The sequence below is a fragment of the Podarcis cretensis genome (assembly GCF_951804945.1).
Source record: "Podarcis cretensis genome assembly, chromosome: 9".
Lineage (NCBI taxonomy): Eukaryota > Metazoa > Chordata > Lepidosauria > Squamata > Lacertidae > Podarcis > Podarcis cretensis.
Window position 1 is genome coordinate 18,995,078 of NC_137178.1, and position 21,683 is coordinate 19,016,760.

Consider the following 21,683-nt stretch of genomic DNA (forward strand, 5'->3'; position numbering starts at 1 on the left):
CCCAATTAAAAAATGTTTCTGCACAGGGTCACTGATAAATGGCACCCACGTGTGCAAAACTGTACTCTTTTTTTGGTGGGCAAAATACACACAGGAAGAGGCTCATTCCTTTCATGTTCATGGCTCATGTTCTTTGCTTTGTTCTAGTAGGCAAGAGTTGTGCTTTTTACATGGGTGAACTATTCAGAAAAAAGGACGGTATGTTTGTGTGCCTTTTGTTTACTTGGGAACTGGTTAAGTATGAAATATAATGTAGGAAGCAGCTTTTAATCTGGATATTTTGGATTTCCACCCAGTTAGGTTACCCTAGTGGAATGCCTCATATCTGGATGAACAGATGTTTGCAAGATCTCTAGAGGTGAAAGAGACCGAGGAAGAGAGATTTTTGAATTAACGAGAAAATAATTAGATGATCAGTACTGAAGACTGAGTCATAAGGGGAGAAGGGCCATGGATGCAGAGAGGGCCAATAGGAACGTTGCTGATGAGAAACTAGAGAGCAGTTTTTAGCAAGCAGATGCATCAATGGCAAGTGTTCTTATGAGAGAGGTTTTTCAAAGCTCCCTTGGCACAGTTTTCCATGACTGCTCTCATGTGGGTTTTTCAAATCATCCTTCGTCTTTCTGATGGGAAAGTTGAGTTGCTGCATTCTAAGTACCAACGGAGATAAATTTGTGCTGGGTGGAATTAACAAACGCTCACATGAATATTTCAAAATTCTTAATGTGATAGGGAACCCATTTGAAATCTGATGGCATTTCATGCATTCTCTCTCCCTCTCCCCCTCCACCAAGATAGGGAGATGGAGAAGAAAGGCAGTGTTTATGCCATATTAGGATTTCATATAGGTAGTCAGCTTCACAGTGTTAAAACCTGTAGGTGGCAATGACATGGGACTGCAGCATACACTGGAGTGACAAAGGGATGTTAACTAACCTACACCATGCAAAGAACAGCTTTGTTCTTCCAGCCCAAAGGCTGAAGTGTAGATGTCTGAGAACTATAATTTCAGCTCCGGTCGTCCAAGCTGATAAGGCTCATCTTCCTTTGAGCCCAGCAGAGCATTAAAACAACAAAGTCCACAACGGAAGGATGAGGCAGGTATGGTCTACATTGCTATACTTTATTACTAAGCTATGCAGAGAGCAAAGAAAAACACATCTCCTCTCTGTGAGAAGCAGAGAGCAACTGAACAAAGAAAATGAAAGGAACAAAGGAAACCAGTAACGTCACATCCCGTCTCCCTTTCCTGTGAGAATCCAATAGTATCTGAACTCTGTGGAATGTAAACAGTCCTGTGACTGCAAGCAGCTGCTCAGTGAGAAACAGAAACTAACATGAGGGAGGTAATGGAGGTCAAAGTATAGCGAGATCTAGTTGGCTAAGGAAGGTTCTGAGGTCAGTTGGTAGAGCATGAGACTCTTAATCTCAGGGCTGAGGTAGCTGAGGGAAGTGGATAGAACATACAATGGATTTAGGTGCAAAGGAAAAAGGGACAAATAGTTGAAGAAGGGACAAAGAAAAGAGAAAACCTGGGCTAGAAGAACACCTTTCACTGCCTTAGGAATAATGAGTGTATACTGTTGACATGAGGTAGGGCCTATGCACTGCACACTGGTCCATTAGGGCAGATAGAACACTGCTCCATCAACTTCAGTCTGCCTTCCTTCCAAATAATAATAATAATAATAATAATAATAATAATAATAATAATAATTTATTATTTGTACCCCGCCCATCTGACTGGGTTTCCTCAGCCACCCTGGGTGGCTTCCAACAAAGATTAAAAATACATTAAAATGTCACACATTAAAAACTTCCCTGAACAGGGCTGCCTTCAGATGTCTTCTAAATGTCAGGTAGTTGTTTGTCTCTTTGACATCTGATGGGAGGAAGTTCCACAGGGCGGGTGCCACTACCGAGAAGGCCCTCTGCCTGGTTCCCTGTAGCTTTGCTTCTCGCAGTGAGGGAACCGCCAGAAGGCCCTCGGCGCTGGACCTTAGTGTCTAGGCAGGACGATGGGGGTGAAGACGCTCCTTCAGGTATTCTGGGTCGAGGCCGTTTAGGGCTTTAAAGGTCAACACCAACACTTTGAATTGTGCTCGGAAACGTACTGGGAGCCAATGTAGGTCTTTTAGGTGTAGGTGTTATATGGTCTTGGCGGCTGCCCCCAGTCACCAGTCTAGCTGCCGCATTCTGGATGGTACTGCCTACCAGCTTCTTCCAATTCAGTTTCAGTGTTGCCTTTGTAAGGAATAGGAAGGAATAGGATGGGGGCAAAGCTAGAAATAGTTGGCTCTGTCATTGCCTACTGCTTGTCCCCGTGCTTTTCATCCTGACAGTCCCAATGAGCATCATCCACCACAGGACCTATGGTAGGTAACACATTGTAAAGCTTAGTGAAAAGAAAGCCCTGGAAGTTAGGGTGGGAAGCGAAAGGGGCTTATGAGATAGAATGGCTGAAGAAAGGAAGATAGAAAAGGCAGCAGGTCTGGAAGAAAATATTGTGAGAGTATTTCAGCAATGGAACCAATGGACAATGGAACCAATAACCTAGCAAGATTATAATCTTCCCCTTGCATTAGGTCTTCAGTCACCCAATGGGGATTACCGTTTTTGGAGTTCCTGTATTGAGCAAGGGGTTTGACTAAATGACCTGCAAAGCTAGTGTTCTGTGATGAAAGAAGGGAAAAGCAGAGGAACCTAAGTGAGGAAGTAAAGGCAGCAGCTGCTACTGTCTGACTGAGAAGGCCAGCATTGTAGGTTGAGTGGTTGGAGGAAAGGACCAGCTGCCTTATTAGGGGCTATGGAAAAACAGGAGGTGAAACCAGATTTTGAGAAACAGCCTGGTAAGGATAGAAATTGTTAGTATGTTATGTTTTTTGCATGTATCTCTTGGACGTGGGTGGCGCTGTGGGTTAAACCACAGAGCCTAGGACTTGCCGATCAGAAGGTCGGCGGTTCGAATCCCCGCGATGGGGTGAGCTCCCGTTGCTTGGTCCCTGCTCCTGCCAACCTAGCAGTTTGAAAGCACGTCAAAGTGCAAGTAGATAAATAGGTACCGCTCCAGCGGGAAGGTAAACAGCGTTTCCATACACTGCTCTGGTTTGCCAGAAGCAGCTTAATCATGCTGGCCACATGACCTGGAAGCTGTACGCCGGCTCCCTTGGCCAAAAAAGCGAGATGAGCACTGCAACCCCAGAGTCGGCCACGACTGGACCTAATGGTCAGGGGTCCCTTTACCTTTACCTTGGTCTGAGCTTTAGAAGCTTTGGCCACTCTTGTCCCAAACTATGGTGGCCTTGATTGTCCTAGCCACACCACTTTGTGTTAAAGATTCATTTGGCTACTTGGAAAACAGTCTGCAAATAAATGTTTATGATTTTTCAAGTGCGTATCAGCATTTTGGGGGTTACGAAACAAGCACAATAATATGTATTGACAACACAATGGGAACAATTTACAACTTTGGTTATAGGTTTTAAATCATTTTAACCAGTATCATTTACTTTCTTACCACACTTTATGGAGAGTGAGTTTGCTCTCATGACTTCAGTCCAGGATAAAGAGCTGGTGGTATCTCTTTTCCTCTGAGGTGTCGCAGTGTTTTTGGTTTTGAGATTACTTAAGCATCATTAGGCCTTGGTTAAATTGCATAAGAATAATGGAAAGAGATGTGAAACTGGGGATAATAATTAATAAAACAAATCATACAGGGGAAGTACTTTAACTGGATAACTTTTCAGGTGCATTTTGACAAACCGTTGGCACTTCCATTTAAGAAACACAAATTAGTCTAACTGATAGAGAAAATTAAATGTTTGATTGGGGAGAAAGGAAATGCCAGGAAGACTTTGTGACTCATTGGGAGCCTCTTAAAGAGATCAGAATAATTCACTGAGCAGGCATTTGCCATTAACTCTTTCCCAAAAGGATTTCTTTGCATCTTCTGCCTTTCTGCACAGTTTAGTCAATTACACAGAAGCACATTCTGAGTGCCCAAAAGTTATCATTGTTTCACATTACGTCAGGCAGTGCCAGCAAAAAGCATCTAGCTGTTTGAAGCAGCCCAGTAAATGCCTCTCAGTGCTATGATAGCCTCTACCTCCTCCCTTATCCTTGAGTTTTCCCTGCCATTGCAGTGAAACAATACCCTATGATGCCTCACTCTGAGGAACAATCCTTTGTCCATAGAGCTCTTCCCCAGGCTGAGAGGTTGAGCAAATTCAGACAAAATGGCTTCAGGGAGTCCCAATGGAGTGGCCCAAAAACCATATTAAAGTACTGGTTACCCATGTCATGGGCTGCATGGCACTGATGTGCATCACCAAGTGAGTATGGCCAGCAAACAATTCCGTGTGCACACACACTCACCACACAAACTGCCCACACATATAAATAGATAGGTAGATACAAAAACACTTGTGGGAGGATAGGTGGCTAAGTGCTGGGCAGGAGGAGAAACTCCTACTCTGTGCTATTATGGTCATTGAAAACTCTGGGACCCTTTTTATTGCTCTGCGTGTGCCTACCTGTCCCCTTCTGTTATGCATGTCTGCCTACCTGTATATATGTGTGTGGTGAATATGTATTTGCATGCAAGTGTGGATTGTCTGTGCCTACTTTGGCTATGCAAATCACTATCATGGACAGTCCTTGTGTCTAAACAGGTTAGCCACCCCCGCTTTAGACAGTATTTGCAACATACACACACAAACGTAGCAAAGCAGGGGCTTCCAGAATCTTTGCTTCCCATTACACCCTTGTGATGGAGAGCCTCTCACTCCACTATTCTCTTGGGAGAAGAAATGCTTTGGTTTTGTTTATTGTTAAAACTCAGTGGAAGGAAACTTTCCTTCAACCTCAGTGTTGTAATGTGGAAGGCCTCCACCCAAACCCAATGTTGTGATGGGGCCTGCAGATTTCATATAATTCTGCCCTGAGGCAGAAATTAAAGGAATTAATTCTACAGGATCCTAGCACAAAAATCCCTGAGCCAAATTTGTCTGTAATTTGACAGTTGTTATCCATGCAGGAGCAGCTAATATACTTGTTATTTTCATACAATTCTGTCAAGAAGAAATATTGTTATAGCCATTCCAGCCCCACTTGCTCCCCATAATGAATGTGGTTCATTTTTCCACTTAAGATTTGGACTTGGACTGTGAACTGAATTGGACTCCTTCAAATACACTTCGAACCTACTCCTGTTCTTTTTCTAAAACACCAAAGTGAAATCTAAACAATCTTGTGTCAGTGGACACCCCTACTTCTTACTATTGGCAAGCTCCATATCACCTTCTGGAGTGGCACCACTGTTAGAAGAACTTAGAAGAGAGAGAAAACATAGAGGTGCATTCCAGACCATCTAACTATGATGTCCTACCAGAGGCAGAAATGGTGTTTTTCAAAAGCAAAAATGAGGTGCCAAAACCCAAAAGAGGGTAGTGTGTCATCAGACACAGCTTTGTAGACTGTGTCCATCCTACAGACCATGGGTTTACCATCACTGGCCTAAAAGTTTATATATTATTTGCCAACACAAAAAAGCAGCAGCAGTTGAGAACTCTTCATAACCACCATGCCCCACAAAGACCTTGAGGGAGAGCTAGAAGCAGAATAGGTGGGCAAACTGCTGTCGGGTTTTGAAGGGTCGGAATTGAGGTAGCCTCTGACATGCACAACTTCAGCTTAATACGTTACAGTTTCTCTTCCATTCTGTTCCCTCACCCCAGGTCCCTGGCAAGTCATATTGCTTAGAATACATTAGAATCCATTTTCTTTCAGATAATTATAGTGGTATAAAATAAGTTGAATTGTATGGGCGAGTTCTAAGCAAATGTCCCACAGTTCAGTGGGGATCAGCATGCGATGAATATTAAGGTCACTGTTCAGTCCTAAGCCTTAAAAAGCAGCAGTGCACTGTGTGAAGTATCAAAAAAAAATGGCAGGTTTAATCAGGGCTACATCATGCAAAGGCCTATATTTCCTATAGAGCTGTAGCAATTGTTCATTTCTGTTCATGTCCCATCTACTGTGAGGTCAAGGATAAGGTGACGGAAAAGAATTCTGATCTCATTCACTTCCTTCCACTCTCTATTAACAGGCCAAGGATCTTCTGTTCTGCTTTCTGATCTACACCACAGATGGTCTTAAAGACAGAGAAGAGAAATAAGATAAATTTCATAGATTTCAGAGGTTACTGACCTTGTAACTGCAAACATAATTGGGAGCTTCCAGTTCTCAGAAGTGTCTGATGTCCAAGTTACTTTAGTTTGGGATATAAATTGGGGGGGGGGGGGAGAGAGAATGAGACATTCTTCAGATTACCTTTAATTTTATTGTAAAACAAGCAAGTGAAAGTGTGAGTGGATGCACACAATTTAATGGTTTTTCCTACCATTTTGAGATCCTGTTACCTTCAGCTCAACCAGAAATTAATCAACAAGGCTCACATAGAATCATAGAATTGTAGAGTTGGAAGGGACCTGAACATCATCTAGTCTAGCTGCCTGCAATGCAGGAATATGCAGCTGTCCTGTCCATACAGGGATCAAACCTGCAACCTTAGCATTATCAGCACCATGCTCTAACAGGGCTACTATCGCTGTTGCCTTAAGACAGGGGTACAGCTTCTCCTATATAAAGGCCTCCTAAAGGCTGTCTTTCATTGTTTGTTTTTCCCTGTCTATCTTTTAAGGACACATTAGTAGCCATTTATTCATTCACCCCAACCATTGATTGACTACCTTTCCACACCCTTTAGTCTTGAATGAGGTGGTGGTTCCGTGTTTGTGGAGTGCCCTCCCTGGTAAGGTGCATCTGTCTCCCCCATTATCATATTTCAGGAGGAACTTAAAAACATTACTATTTATCCAGTATTATTGAATAAGCTGGGGGGGCTTGCCCAGAGCTACCTGTTGAGTTCACGGCAGAGGCAAGATTAGTGCTGTGCCGGGGGGGGGGGGATCTGCATTCTTTCCACCATTGTCTGGCAATTAATGAGAAAATGAAAGACGCAGTTAAAAACTATCAAAGGGGAGAGATAATTTCAAGGGAATTCAAATAAATGGGGTACAGGATTTTTGTTGCACTTACCTTAGTATAAATGGGACACGGGTGGCGCTGTGGGTTAAACCACAGAGCCTAGGACTTGCTGATTGGAAGGTCGGCAGTTCGAATCCCCGCAACGGGGTGAGCTCCCATTGCTCTGTCCCTGCTCCTGCCAACCTAGCAGTTCGAAAGCACGTCAAAGTGCAAGCAGATAAATAGGTACCACTCCGGCGGGAAGGTAAACGGTGTTTCTGTGTGCTGCTCTGGTTCACCAGAAGCGGCTTAGTCATGCTGGCCACATGACCCAGAAGCTGTACGCCGGCTCCCTCAGCCAATAAAGTGAGATGAGCGCCACAACCCCAGAGTCGGCCACGACTGGACCTAATGGTCAGGAGTCCTTTACCTTTGCCTTTACCTTAGTATAAAGCCTAACAAGGGATTTTTGAGAGAGTCTTTTATTTTATTGTACAAATCATCTCTCGGTAGTTTGCAATCTGCAAGGTTTCTTTGACCCCATGATGTCCACATCTGGGTGTTGCTGTTGTTCACCATCATCATCAAGTAATTTTAGAATTGCCTGGAAAGAGGAACAAAAAAAGAAACAGAAGCGTTTTTCCTAAGGGGATTAAAGATTTTGAGGACATGGTTCAGCACAGGCAAGATTCAAACTAGGGACTTCTTGATTCATAGCTCAGGCTGCAGTCTGTACACACACTGAGCAGAGGATAAGCCTCACTGAACACAGTGCATTAGTTAACATGTATGGGATTCTGCTATCAGTATCTTTGCAGTACGCTACACCAGCTCACTCCAGAAAGCTGCAGCCCTATACATCATCTTGCTCCTATCCTTGTGAGTTAATCTTGCTAAGCTCAGTGGGACTTACTTCTGAGCACTGTATACTGCCAGGCAGGGAATCTGTGGCCCTCCTAACTACAACGCCCATCAGCCTCAGCCAGCATGGCCAATGGTCAGAGCTGTTGAGAGTTGCAGCCCAACACATTTCCCCCACCCCCGGCACAAGTATTGTCCAACAAGAACGCTAAATTTTCAGGCGCTTCAGATGCTAAATTTATCATGCTTCTCTGAAATGCGTCATATCAACATTTTATTTAACTTTCCACCTGAAATAAACCCATAGATCCCAGTATGGCAACACTCCATGGTAGACATATTGATACTGGATACTGAGAGTGTTCTTTTGTGTTTTTCTTGTTACTACCCTCTCCAGTTTTTTTATTCTCTTTGTATATGAATCACAAGAACTGCTCAAGAATTACTGTGAATCACTGAAACACAAAAGCTTCGAATAACGGGGAGGGCAAAGCTATTTCTGAAGTGGTTGCCTTTCTTTCCTTGGTACTACAGAAAATGTGGCTGTTTAAGGACGAATCTTCTTTTTTAAAAAAATAATAATAATACAGCCAGCATAGTCCATTTGCAGTGATATTGGAGGGACTGAAACGCTATCTGACCTTTCCAAGGGAATAAGTGTGATGGTGTAATTGGACTCTTCATCCTTAACTGTTGTGACCAAAGACAAGAAAGAGATGGTGAGAGTAAGCTCTCCAATTTGCTGGGGCTTTGTGATAACTTGTTAATAGAAATTTGTGGCCCTCGGAAGTCTAGCACTTATGCACAGCAAATCATAAACAACTGAACAAAAGAGAAGACAAGCAGAGGTAATCTCTGCAGAGTTCTCCGGTTGCTTCTTGCAGATACAAAACATTGGGGGAAATAAGTGCTACAGAACGAGAAATTTAGTCTTTGTCACTTCCAGTAAACTTGGGGAAGAAATGCCAGAAATTAGATGGTATTCCCAGAACTACAGACAGGTCAAATTGATAGACTGCTAACAGCAGCTTAGCTATGCCAGAGGGTTGAAAGGGAACACAAGGATGTCAAGTCCAATCTCCTGCCTAGATGGAAAGGCATCTCTCCACCATGCAATGCCCCACTGCGCCTCCCCAGCCCAGCCAGAAATCAGCTTTCACAGACTGTCACATGTACAGAGTGAGTGCTTGCCAAGCCAATAGCAATTAGCAACAGATTACTCAGGCAAGCCAAGGCAAATACTATGGATGACAAAATGCATACCTGTTTGCAGCTTGACGTGGCATTTCAAAGGAGACATGGTTGCAAGGGCAGCCAGCTGCCGCTTGTTGCTGTTGTTTTATAGAAAAAGGAATTGAGACGAATGGCAAAGATCTAGCGTGGCTAAAAAGACACAAGAAGCTGAGTCAGGCCATTGGTTCATCGAGCTCAGTATTGCCACTGAGTGGCAGCAAGTATACAAGGTTTCAGATAGCAGCCTTTCCCAGCCTTTCCTGGAGATTTCAGGGATTGAGCCTGGGGGTGTTTTTTTTAGCAGTCAGAGTATTTGCTACACTAGTGAGCTAACCAAGGTCAGCACAATTACTATTTTTTTTCCTACTGAGGTGAAGGGTCTCCTTTTCCTCACCCCCAATTCCACATGCAAAAGCTAACCAGACTGGTAATTGACTCTTTCTTAAACAGTGATAAGAGCCTTATGCATAGTCAAACCATTGGTCCAGCTTACTTAATACAGTTTACACAACAGCAGCACTCCAAGGTTTTGGGCTGGGAATGTGCCTGGAAATGCCAGGGATTGAACCTGGGACCTTCTGCTTGCAAGGCAGATGTTCTACCCCTAAGCCACAACTCTTTCCAGTGCTTATAGCATGGTGCCCTTCACTACATCTGGGGGATGCAGGTTAGTGTAGGGGCACAAAAATGCATAGCTCCAGAAGAGGGGAATGATAGGAGTGCTATCATTGCACAACCCTAGCATCTGCCACCTAAGACAAGCTCTTCGCCCTACCATTGTAGGGCTGGCCTTGAAGTGTTTCCTCTATGATTCCAGGTTACCCTGCGCCAGACGCCACGCACCCAGTACTAGGCATGTGTGGCTGCTGGCGATTGGTTATTTGGAAGTAAATGTCACCAGAAACATGGGGGGAGGATATAAAAGAGTATTTGGGATGATTAGGAAAGAGATTGAAAATAAAACTGCCACTCTAATAAAGCCATTATAGAAATCTATGGTGTGATCACAGTTGGAATACTGTGTACAGTTTTGTTCACCTTACCTTAGAATGGATATTATATAGCCGGAAAAGTTTGAGAAAAGGGCAACCAAAATTATCAAGGCACTGGAACAGCTCCATTATGAGGAAAGGTTACAACATTTAGGGCTTTTTAGTTCAGGAAAATGAGGAGTTGGAACAATGATGAGGAAAGGAGAGAAAGAGAAGATCTTTCTCCCTCTCATTTTACTAGAACAATGAAGTCAAATGTTGGAAAATTCAGGATAGACAAAAGGAAGTACAGTGGTACCTCAGGTTAAGAACTTAATCCATTTCGGAGGTCTGTTCTTAACCTGAAACTGTTTTTAACCTGAAGCACCACTTTAGCTAATGGGCCCTCCCGCTACTGCCGTGCCGCCGGAGCACGATTTCTGTTCTCATCCTGAAGCAAAGTTCTTAACCCGAGGTAATATTTCTGGGTTAGCAGAGTCTGTAACCTGAAGCGTATGCAACCTGAAGCATATGTAACCTGAAGCGTATGTAACCCAAGGTACCACTGTACTTCGTCAAACGGCACATCATTAAACTATGGAATCTGCTTCCATGGGATGAAGTGATGGCTACCAACTTGGATGAGCTTAACAGGGAGTGAGACAAATTTGTGGAGGATAAGCAGTAAACAGCTACTGATCATGATGGCTGTGCAGTACTTCCAGCTTTGGAGGTAGTGTGGCTTTGAATACCAGAAACAGTGCTGCCGTTGCTCTCAGGTCCTGCTTCCAGGCTACCCACAGACATCTGGTTGGCCAGTGTGAGAACAGCACACTAGGCAAGATGAGCCTTTGGTTTAGTCCACAGTGAATCTTCTTTTGTGCTTCAGAACTCTTTGCTGCCTAGGGAGTGACCTGTAACCCCGGTGCCTCCATAAAGAGTTGGAGGCCCCCAGTTCCAGTCATGGCAGTTCCTGGCAAGGATCTAGTTGACTGAATGAGTGATTGGGAGGGTGCAAGAACAGACCACCACCACCACCACCACTGTATATGCATTGGTTCCTGATCGGTGGCTATTCTCTTCTATTAGATTCAGGGTCCTCCTCCTGACATCTGAAAGATATATAGGGTAGGTTCCTGTTATAAGGGAAGAAAGTAGTTCTTCTTTCAGCTTTGTTACTCTCCGTATGTGATTCTGAACACAGTGCTAGTCAAACAAATGCTTTGTACAATTTAGATCAGGTTTGTGTTATGGTAGCTGACCTGCTGAGAATGTAAGATTAGCCTGCTGCTAACGTATTTTCCTCAGAAAAGTGCTTCTCTCGGAGGCAAGAAAACCTTCCCTCCATTCTAGAATACAGACAATCACATACTAAAATGGTAACTTAATATGGCAGTCGTGTAACCCCTTGATGAATAAATGGTCTGAATTGTCCCGTCAGGCAGTAAGGAGAAGCTTACCAATAAGCCATTTGCTTCCCTGGATTTCTGATTAGATGCAGGATTGTAGAGATTTCCTGCACCACTTGGCAGGGCAGCACAAGGTGATGGTTGGCCAAGTGGTTAAATGCACAGCATGGTAACCTGCCAATTGGTACTCACCCAGTGCCACTTCCATGTTATGAGGGGCCCTTGGACAATATCTTCTCAATGACGGGCCCTCCCTGAGTATTCCACTGCCTACTGGCCACCATCACCTGTCCTTTTTCTCTGGGTGCAGTTTGCACCCACTACCCATGGGAAGAGAGCAAAACTACTGGACACTGCTGCTTCTACATACTCACCCAGTGGCACAATGGGTTAGTGCTTCTTGCTGTTAACCAGAAGGTTGGTGGTTCAAGCCCACCCAGGGATGGCTGTGGGCAGGATTCTTGCATTGCAGGGAGCTGCATCAGATGATCCTTAGGGTCCCTTCCAACTCACCAGTTCTATGATTCTATGGTATGAAAGAGGACAAGTGAACTCAACCCGTGGTGGTACGTCCCATTTCACTGCTTGAGGCAAAAGGGGAAGTGCCACCCGGCTCTGCTCCACAGTCCACCTACACCGCCAGTACCACCGCTGTGCCCAGCCTCCACTACACTGCCCACCATGTTGCCTCTGCCAGCAGCAGAGAAGTAGCACCAATTTACAATGAGATCTCACTGAAATCTTGTGAGATTTTGCAATATTTCAGCAAGGTGGCAGGGCAGGTGGAGACCCACGGGACTTTCCATCTAAGGGGATACCGCCACCTGTGGCGGCTGCTTCACCACACTTCATGGATGGGCCAGCCCTGAATGCAACAGAGATATAGCAAAGAAGAGCAGCAAAAAGACTCCAGTGGTTGGCAGTGAGCCTTCTGCAATGGAGTGGACCTTGACAGGTAGCCAGTGATGCCAAACCCTGATGCTGGTCTTCTGTATTCACTCCTGTTTCCTTAATAAGATCTGTATCATCTTTGTATTTATTAATCACCTTTCCGTCCACAAGGGCCCTGAGGTGATGCTGCTGCTGCTGCTGCTGTTTATATACGACTTCAGACTGATGTATCTAAGCGGTATGCAATTAAATTCAGTACATAAAATACAGAATATATTAAAATGCAAACCACTAATTCCAACTGCAGCAACACCATATGGATATATAACATCAAGAGCAATGTGTGAAGGGTAAAAAAATAATAATACAATGAAGCATTCATCATAAAAAGCTTGGGTAAAAAGAGAGCTTTTCTATAAATATGTACAATATTGTGGGTAAAGAACAATAGAGACAGAACACCAGTTCCAAAAGAACTAAACAGATATTGTTAAAATCCACCCTCATTCTTTTCCTTGCATACCAGACAGCTTGCTTAGTAGTCACACCTTGGTGTTCCAGTTCCTTAATGTCTTCACAGAACTTACGGTGTCCACTGCTACAAGATTTTCTACTGTGTTTGTTTGTATGGCTGGTGTGGCACACTCAATGTAATGGTTCCTCTGAGTGAAGTGCTATGCTTTCGGCTCAGAGCAGGCAATTTAAATAAGTGTGTGTGTAAGTGTGTGTGTGTGTGTGTGTACTGCTTGAACACATTTGTAACTTTGAGTGCAATAACTCCACATCTAAAGCTACCCTTAAGGAGCTTGCGGTCCTCCAAATGTGGCTGAACTGCAACCCCCCCATCACCACTGACTATTGGTCAAGCTGGCTGCGGCTGATGGGAGTTGGGAATCCAGAAACTTCTAGGAGGCCACAGGTTCCCTACCCCCATGTTAATTCATTGAAATGCTGCTTTAAGCCTGCATATTTTAAGCTGCTTATCCACTAGGAGTGAGGCGAGGCTTTTTGAATATTTTAAATAAATACAATCATAAATGGTCAGGAGACAAAAGAATATTTTGTTGAGCTACATTAGTTCTGTGCAGATGGCAACCCTTCCTGGGTTCCCCTCTCCTTTTCTTATTAAAAATTCAACAGAGACTTATAACAAAAAAGTGGTATGAAATGCAGTGGAAACGTGTGAGCATCTTCTTGATTTAACATATAAATTACCCCATGGAAGCTTTTTTTCAAAGAAGTTAACAGCCAGCCTGTATAACAAAGGAAACATCACACTGAGACACATCAGGGTATCCTGAATTCATGCAGAATGTAACTGTAGGAGGCCAGTGACAGGTGAGTCACAACTCCACTTCACCGTCTGCCATGGTTTGTAGCTCAAGCAGCATGTGCAGAAATAATGGTTTAGAGCTGAATTGCAATTGGACAGTTTCTACCAAAGAATTCAAAACTCCCACCTTCTTATGCCAAAGGGGATGGGGCCATAGTTCGGTGGTGGAGCACATGTACTGCATGCAGGAGGCCCGAGGCCCAGAGCAGGCTGGTGTGCCAGATCTGCGGAGTCACCCTCCTGACACTGGTGTCTCTGCAACTTACATGTATGGTTCAGGGTGCAGCAGGGAGCAGGAAAGTAGAGGCTGCACATAGGTGTACTGGTGGAAGCCATCCAGTGCTCCCAGTGGTGTGCACCCGCATCCCTGATCCCATCACCATCCTGCCATGTCCCAGTGCTGCAGTGGCACCACTCTCGGAAGGATGGCTTTGCAGTTCTGTCCCATCACACCGGGCACTACTGCCCCAGGTTCAGTCCCAGGCACCTCCAGTTTAAAGGTTCAGGTAACAGGTATCCTGGAAAGTGCCTGCCAGTCAGAATAGACAACAGTGGGCTTGATTGAGAGATAGCCCTACCTGGTGCAAGGAAGCTTCGTGTTCTTTTCAAAGTGAGGGTTTGTTGTTGTTGTTTTTATTAAAGATTTTCTTGTTTTACAGATGTGTAATGTCTCTCGTATTTTTTCCATGTGACATTTTTACAAATCAGTTTCATTTGTTGAGACATTAGGAAGAAAAGGGGTGGAGGGGGGGGGAAAGATGGGTGGGGGTTTAGGTCGGGTGGCAATGTTTCTATTTTGCTTAATGTATGTGGGGTTTGGTGTCAGCGTTGCTTGTGCAGGTTCTCTGCTGTTCATTTGTGTTTCTTTGGTGGTGAGAGAGGTTGGGGTTGGCCTAGGGTGTGGTTGTTTGTGATTGGCTGTGGTGATCTTTGTTTTTGTGTGAGAGTGGGGTGGGTGGGTGTTTTGGATCAGAAAAGTGAGAGTTTGTGACCAGAGGCGTAGCTAGTTGCTTCGGCACCCGGAGCGGCGGGGGGGGGCGATCTGCCCATGGGGGGGGGCGATCCACACACCAGGGCACCAGGGCAATCTGCACACAGCCATTTTGGCACACACATCCCAAGGATGACACCGGGGCAGACCACACCCCCCACACACCCCTTCCTACGCCCCTGTTTGTGACTTTGGTTAAAGACAAACCATGCAGGAGCTGCTTCACACTAAAGCACTTCTCACGTGGCAACATTTCCAGTAGCTGCAAAATCTGCAGGTGTAGGGAGAGCCTTTTTAGCCAGAGGGCTAAAATTACCACAAAGGTAATTTTCCAGGGGCCACATTACGAGTGCGTGGGGCAAAGGTAGGCAAAACAATAGGTGTGATTCTTTCATAGAACAAGCCACAATCCAGCCACAGCCAGGCAAAAGCACTGAGGGAAGGTGTGGGCCATGCTGGGGAAGGGGTGTTGCTTGAGGAGAAAGGCCATGGATTGGGAACAGTTCTGAAGGCCTGGAGGGCTGCATTTAGCTTCCAGGCCAGATAAATAGTTATACGAATTGTATGCTACTGCTGAGCCTATTAGTCAGATTTTTAGGCACTCCGTACTAAACTTAGTTACACATTTTTTAAAGAGATGTATTAAAGGGAAAGAAAGCAGGTTAGGTAGATTAGCCCCCCACTGGTTAGAGCTGAAGTACTGCAGGGAACTGACCTCTTATGTATGTGTTAAAACTGCCAATGTGCATTACCCTGAAAGAAAGAAAAAGTGAGTTTCTTGCTAATTTAACTAGTTAGCTGCTTCGTCTGCCTAAGGCTATACAAGCTTCACCATGTTAAAGGTTGGATTTTGCCCCCAAAGGTACATGGTGTTGTCAGTGAATCAAAGGAATGATATTCCAAGTGGATGGAAATAAAGTATGTTGTGTATTTGAGGGTGGCAGGAAGGGGGGAGCCCAGCTGAGCTGTGAAGCATATGCATTTTGGTGATTTGTACTACTGCAAAGACCTCAAAGGGTAAAAGAAGAGGCAAACAGAAGCTTAAGCTGGTAGACCTTGGACTGAATGATCCTTCTTCATCTCAGAATAGAGATGCAGGCTAAGGGACATTGATCTCTGAGCCCTGTGGGGTAGCCTTGATCTCTTCTATTTTACCTTTCCAGGTTGCAATCTGGGATATACTTGCAGATATTTTCAAAATACTGATACAGAGGGATACAAGGCAGTTGTAGCTTCTCTTGCTTGTTCTGTCACTGGTCTTGGTATCAATGCCTGCCTACTGTAGCTTAGGAAGCTACCTTGTACATACTCAAACCACTGGTCCATTTAGCCCATTGTTGTGTACACTCAGGGACACCTGATGCCCTGTTTGCTGCGAAGAAGAGAAAGGGGGAAGATAACAGGAAGTGGCAGCTGTGGTGCAGGAATCTAAAAGTATATGCTTTTGGTTACTACAGCCTATCAATCCCCTTATCTGTCTGAATTACTATGCATTAGAATTCTATCATCTGGGGATCATAGAGATCAAAATAATGCTGACATAAGAATATGAGCAAAATCAATGCTTCGAAACAGACCAAGGGATTTGTTAAACCCTCTTGAACCTTACCTTAAACTGAAAGGTGTTTATGCCGGGGAGAGTCTCAGATTTTGAACGTTCCAATGGAAATCTTCATCAAGATGGAAATTTCAGCTCTCAGACTGTTGCCGGATTTTGTTTCATCTCTGATTTAAACCCAGCTTCACTCATCTAGTTCTATCCCCCAGTGGAAACTGGTGTCTCGGCCTCGTTGTCATTGACTTTTGTGTTTTATTAAAACTGAGCACTTCTCAGTTCTTCCGTCTTTTTGCTTGAAGCTATATTCATTCTGAATTCCAGGGAGTTGGGGGGGGGGAGAGGGACAGAAGGAGAGACATGGGATGGAAGTGAGGGGAAGGGGAATCTATCCATGCTGCTTTATTCATAAAAACACTTTAGCGAGTGCATTTAGTAATTTGCCACTGTAAGCACTCACACACAGCGATTTCAGTGCAGGCCTCTGTTCATACTTTGGCGACACAGCTAAAACTTCCATTTGTATGCATTTATTCGGCTTTGCACATTATGTTATCAGTCAGTTTCAATATTTCAAAGTCACAGCAGTCTTTTTCTGACACGCATTTGTCAGAATGAACTGCCTTGATTGCTGTTATTACATTCCATGGCTCCTGAGTAAGGGAAAAGTCTTATGCTAGGCCCAGATTACTGAAATTGACTGATAAAACAATATATTAAACAGCATAAAAGCAGAATAAATTAATATCCATGGATACTGTATATGGACAGAGGAGAGGAACCCACTACAATTATAAAGCCAGCTTAGAAACTGAGAAACATATAGAGAAAGAGATAATTACATTTTGGGGGGAAAAAAGAAAAGATTGTGTGCATTGTACTGGAAATTCATCTGTCCTAACTGATGCGTTAGCATGCAAGCGAGTCCTGTTACTTACCATTCTTGGTAATCTAGATATCTAAAGGATACTGTCTTGGGAAAGAGCAGGAATAGTAATTAATCCAATGTAGATTCACATGACTGGAGGCTGGGTGTTCAGATTCAGTTCAATTCATACATCACTTATGGTTCAATTACACATCACATTAACACATTTTAAAGGGTGAAATTTTGGTTTGAGCACATCTGATAGGTAAGACAGTAAGCGTGGAATGTTAAAATGGAGGTCGTAATACATATCAAGTCAGAACTCACTAAACTGTGTTCACTGATGTATAACTAAATTGATTAGCTTTCCAGTATTTTGGACTGGAGTTGAACTTTGCAAAAAGAAGAGCCCAGAGTTAAATGTCAAGCTCTACTGCAACAAAAAGAATGGTTAGATTTTTCCTACCTCTTAGGGTCCCTAGTTAAGCAAGATATAACAAGCTAGATGTTATGTAATGTCCTTAACCCCATGTAGCTCGGGAACAGACTCTGTTCACTCCCCAGATGCTCCCCTGGACTCAGGCACGGGCACAAGCCCCTCTCAGGGGTTGACCAACCAAGTTGAGTCCCTGGATTCCTTTAACGGAATACCCTTCACATAGGGATGATGAGACCGTTCTCCCATCTCTATCACATGAACCAGTGCCTATCCATAACCTTACAAGTTAGGTTAGGACAGGATCACACTTCAAAACAACCTTGACAGATTAGAGAACTGGGCCAAAACAAACAAGATGAATTTTAACAGGGAGAAATGTAAAGTATTGCACTTGGGCAAAAAAAATGAGAGGCACAAATACAAGATGGGTGACACCTGGCTTGAGAGCAGTACATGTGAAAAAGATCTAGGAGTCTTGGTTGACCACAAACTTGACATGAGCCAACAGTGTGACGGGCAGCTAAAAAAGCTAATGCAGTTCTGGGCTGCATCAATAGGAGTATAGCATCTAGATCAAGGGAAGTAATAGTGCCACTGTATTCTGCTCTGGTCAGACCTCACCTGGAGTACTGTGTCCAGTTCTGGGCACCACAGTTCAAGAAGGACACTGACAAACTGGAATGTGTCCAGAGGAGGGCAACCAAAATGGTCAAAGGCCTGGAAACGATGCCTTATGAGGAACGGCTAAGGGAGCTGGGCATGTTTAGCCTGGAGAAGAGGAGGTTAAGGGGTGATATGATAGCCATGTTCAACTATATAAAAGGATGTCACATAGAGGAGGGAGAAAGGTTGTTTTCTGCTGCTCCAGAGAAGCGGACATGGAGCAATGGTTCCAAACTACAAGAAAGAAGATTCCACCTAAACATTAGGAAGAACTTCCTGACAGTGAGAGCTGTTCGACAGTGGAATTTGCTGCCAAGGAGTGTGGTGGAGTCTCCTTCTTTGGAGGTCTTTAAGCAGAGGCTTGACAACCATATGTCAGGAGTGCTCTGATGGTGTTTCCTGCTTGGCAGGGGGTTGGACTCGATGGCCCTTGTGGTCTCTTCCAACTCTATGATTCTAAGTTGTGATGATTTGCTAGGTGGCAGGCGAAACCCAAATGGCAACAGCCAATCAGCCATGTGGGGAAAATTCCTGCCGTGCTCCTGTCCCAACGACAGACAACACACAACGGCATAGCAAAGTCAATTGCAAAATGCCCTAAAAGTAGGGAGAGGTGTGTGTGTGTTCCAATGCACAAGCCAAAAGAGGAAGCTCTGGGTCACATGCATAGGTGTATATAGGTCCCTCGATCCATTTAGACTGCACCCCATTGGCCAGATTAAACCCAGCAATGAGACACCTACCAATCGGGTGTTGTGGCTGTCCAATATGCCCACCCACAACCAGGAGGCCAGTCTCCAGGTCTCACCGCAACACGTGCCCTCTTTTAGGGAGGACACGATTAATGTAAAACTGAGACTGTGACAAGCCATAAAAACAATGAAATTCCTTCACAGAATTAAACCTCTTAAATCCAACTGTCCCATGAGCCAGGCCACAGGACAGCATTACACTTGTTTAGTGTCCTTGTGATTCAGCATTAAAGACTCTTCTCTCAAATGTGGATTTTATTGCTGTTGAGAGGGCTGGCTCTTGTAGCTCTTCAAAGTAAATCCAGGACGTACTATTGTATATGCCTGTGGGCATGAGTGTATTGCAAATAGCCTGATTGGTTCAAATCATTTTGTTCTGTGTAATAAAGTATATTTCCCATCCCTTCTTTTCTAAGCCAGAATGTTAAATAAACATACAAGGCAGCTGTGCTGTGGCTACCCTGGAGGATAACATATGTCTCAGCAATCCCAAAAGAAGATAGCCATATTCAGTGGGGGGGGGGATTAACAGCCCCTCTATCCTTGGCCTTCCTGATCTGAAGGGGAGTTGCAAATGCATTTTGCTGGCTATAGCTACTTTCTTCCCTGGAATCAGGAACACAGTGCAATCAGAGTTCCCAATCATGGTGAGGATTGTAACTACATCCAGCTAAAAGCACAAACCATCCCACTTCAGATCTTCCTGCTGGAGATCAGTGGTAGAGGGAGGGAGGCCAATACACAAAACTTAATGGCCCCTCCACATACGCAATTTATGAACTCTCAATAAAAGTAGGTGTTATTTCAGAAGGCACTTCCTTTGTTGAGGAACTGTTGTTTCCCAGCACATCCTAGACTTCTTCAACTTGGTACCCTGCAGATGTTTTACTCTCTAACTCCCAATAGCCCCAGTCAGCATGGCCTATGGTGCAGGATAATGAGATGTATAGACCAAAATATCTGGAAGGCACCAGTTTTGTAGAAGGCTGACTGAAAACAGTAAATGAATTTGCTGAGGAGCAGCAATTCTTGACTTAGGTTGGGCAGACTGTAATGGTTCTAAGGGGGTTGCTCGTGCGTAAGTTGGCGCCACTCCTGGCTAGGTTGCCTGGTTGAACCCTTTCTCTCTAGACAGCCTTGCACTCGTGGCTGTCTCAGTTGCTGGCAGATTCCGCCAGTGGGCGTTTCTTAAACTTCTTCCAGCAAAAAAGTTCTTTGATGCCAAGTCTCCTCCTACTCTCCCTGCGCGGAAGTCTTCTGCACAGGGAGGGTATGGGCAGCGGAGTACCCGTGCTCTCCCCACTGGTCTCCAGTGAAGAGTCCTGGAGCCTTCTCTCCGATTCCCCCATCTGCCCCCCTTCACCCCTGGTGTTACGCTGATTTGCTTCCCCAGCAGATGGGCTGCCTCTCTCCCTGCTGGGACCCTCTCCGGCATCGCTCTGGAGCCTTTCCTCCGCCTCTGGCTCCGATGGCAGTTCCCTGACACAGACATATAAGTCATATTTTACTGCTTTAGTAGCTGTTGCACTTGTGTGTGATGGGCACCTATTGGATGGTCCTTGTAACTTCACATTACTGCAGGGGTCAGCAAACTTTTTCAGCAAGGGGCCGGTCCACTGTCCCTCAGACCTTGTGGGGGGCCAGACTATATTTTGGAAAGAAAAGAAAAAAGAATGAATTCCTATGCCCCACAAATACCAAATACATTTTAAATAAAAGGACACATTCTACTCATGTAAAAACACGCTGATTCCCGGACTGTCCGCGGGTCGGATTTAGAAGGCGATTGGGCCAGATCCGGCCCTTGGGCCTTAGTTTGCCTACCCATGCATTACTGCAAGGCATATTACAAATCCCCAAAAAATTAGCAGTACCATTTTGAATGCATACTATTTGAAACTCATCACACACCCCTTTATTTTGGAGAGCAGAAAACTGCATTCCCCTTTCACTGCATTTGAGCACATGTCATGACCTCCAGCAATAAGATTAATTCTGCTCTCTTCCATTGCATAGGGGAATATTAATGAATAAATTGTGAGGCAGAGAATTGTTACTTTTATATTGTGATTTTATTGGTATTATGGTCATAACATGCCTCAGAAGGATTTTGCTCAGAAAGGCAGTATATACATATTTGTAATGAATAAAGGTCAGCTTTTGACATCCCTCATGGCTCCCTAGAAACACAGTTTGACAAGTACTGACTTAGCAGACTCAAATGTGTTGCTTTTTTCCTAAAGCATTTCTCATTTCTCAGTCTAGCCTAGTACAAATAATTGTTTGGATCTTGGATGCTAGCTTCAAGAGTGGTAATGGGAGGTTTCTCCCCACCCACCCCTCACACACATACTTCCTTTTTAGGAAAGGGGCTATGAAAACACTTCTTTGTTAATTCTTATTTTACAGCATTGTAGTAAGTGTGGTGTTCTCCACTGCTGTCTGAGATTAAGGTTGACATCTGCTGGCAGAGGAGGTAAAGTTAGAGGAGATGCAACTTAGGTTTCCACTAGTCACATTTTTCTGCAGGAGCTGGATTCAAACTGCCTTTTTTTTAACATGCTGGCGTTGTTCTGATATGCTTATCATGTATAAGCTATTCTCTCAATGATGGGCAGCTCTTGAACAAGTTAAATGATAAAGTCATTTATGATGAATGACATGTGATGGGAGTTCCATATTTATTTGTCA

At 44.3% G+C, this 21,683-nt stretch overlaps 1 protein-coding gene and 2 long non-coding RNA genes across 9 annotated transcripts in view; 1 reads left to right on the forward strand and 2 right to left on the reverse strand.

Moving 5' to 3' along the window:
- Positions 1 to 21,683, forward strand: part of GRID2 (glutamate ionotropic receptor delta type subunit 2) — an 847,936-nt gene that overhangs the window by 745,703 nt on the left and 80,550 nt on the right. The window lies entirely within an intron of this gene.
- LOC307224488 overlaps positions 1 to 21,683 on the reverse strand; it is a 491,711-nt gene that overhangs the window by 369,081 nt on the left and 100,947 nt on the right. The gene's annotated exons all lie outside the window — the stretch shown is intronic.
- On the reverse strand, positions 7,473 to 12,003 carry LOC307224475. Its single transcript, XR_013842562.1, has 3 exons — positions 11,875 to 12,003; positions 9,151 to 9,270; positions 7,473 to 7,630 (listed from the first exon to the last, which is right to left on the reverse strand). It is a non-coding gene; the product is annotated as an uncharacterized lncRNA (long non-coding RNA).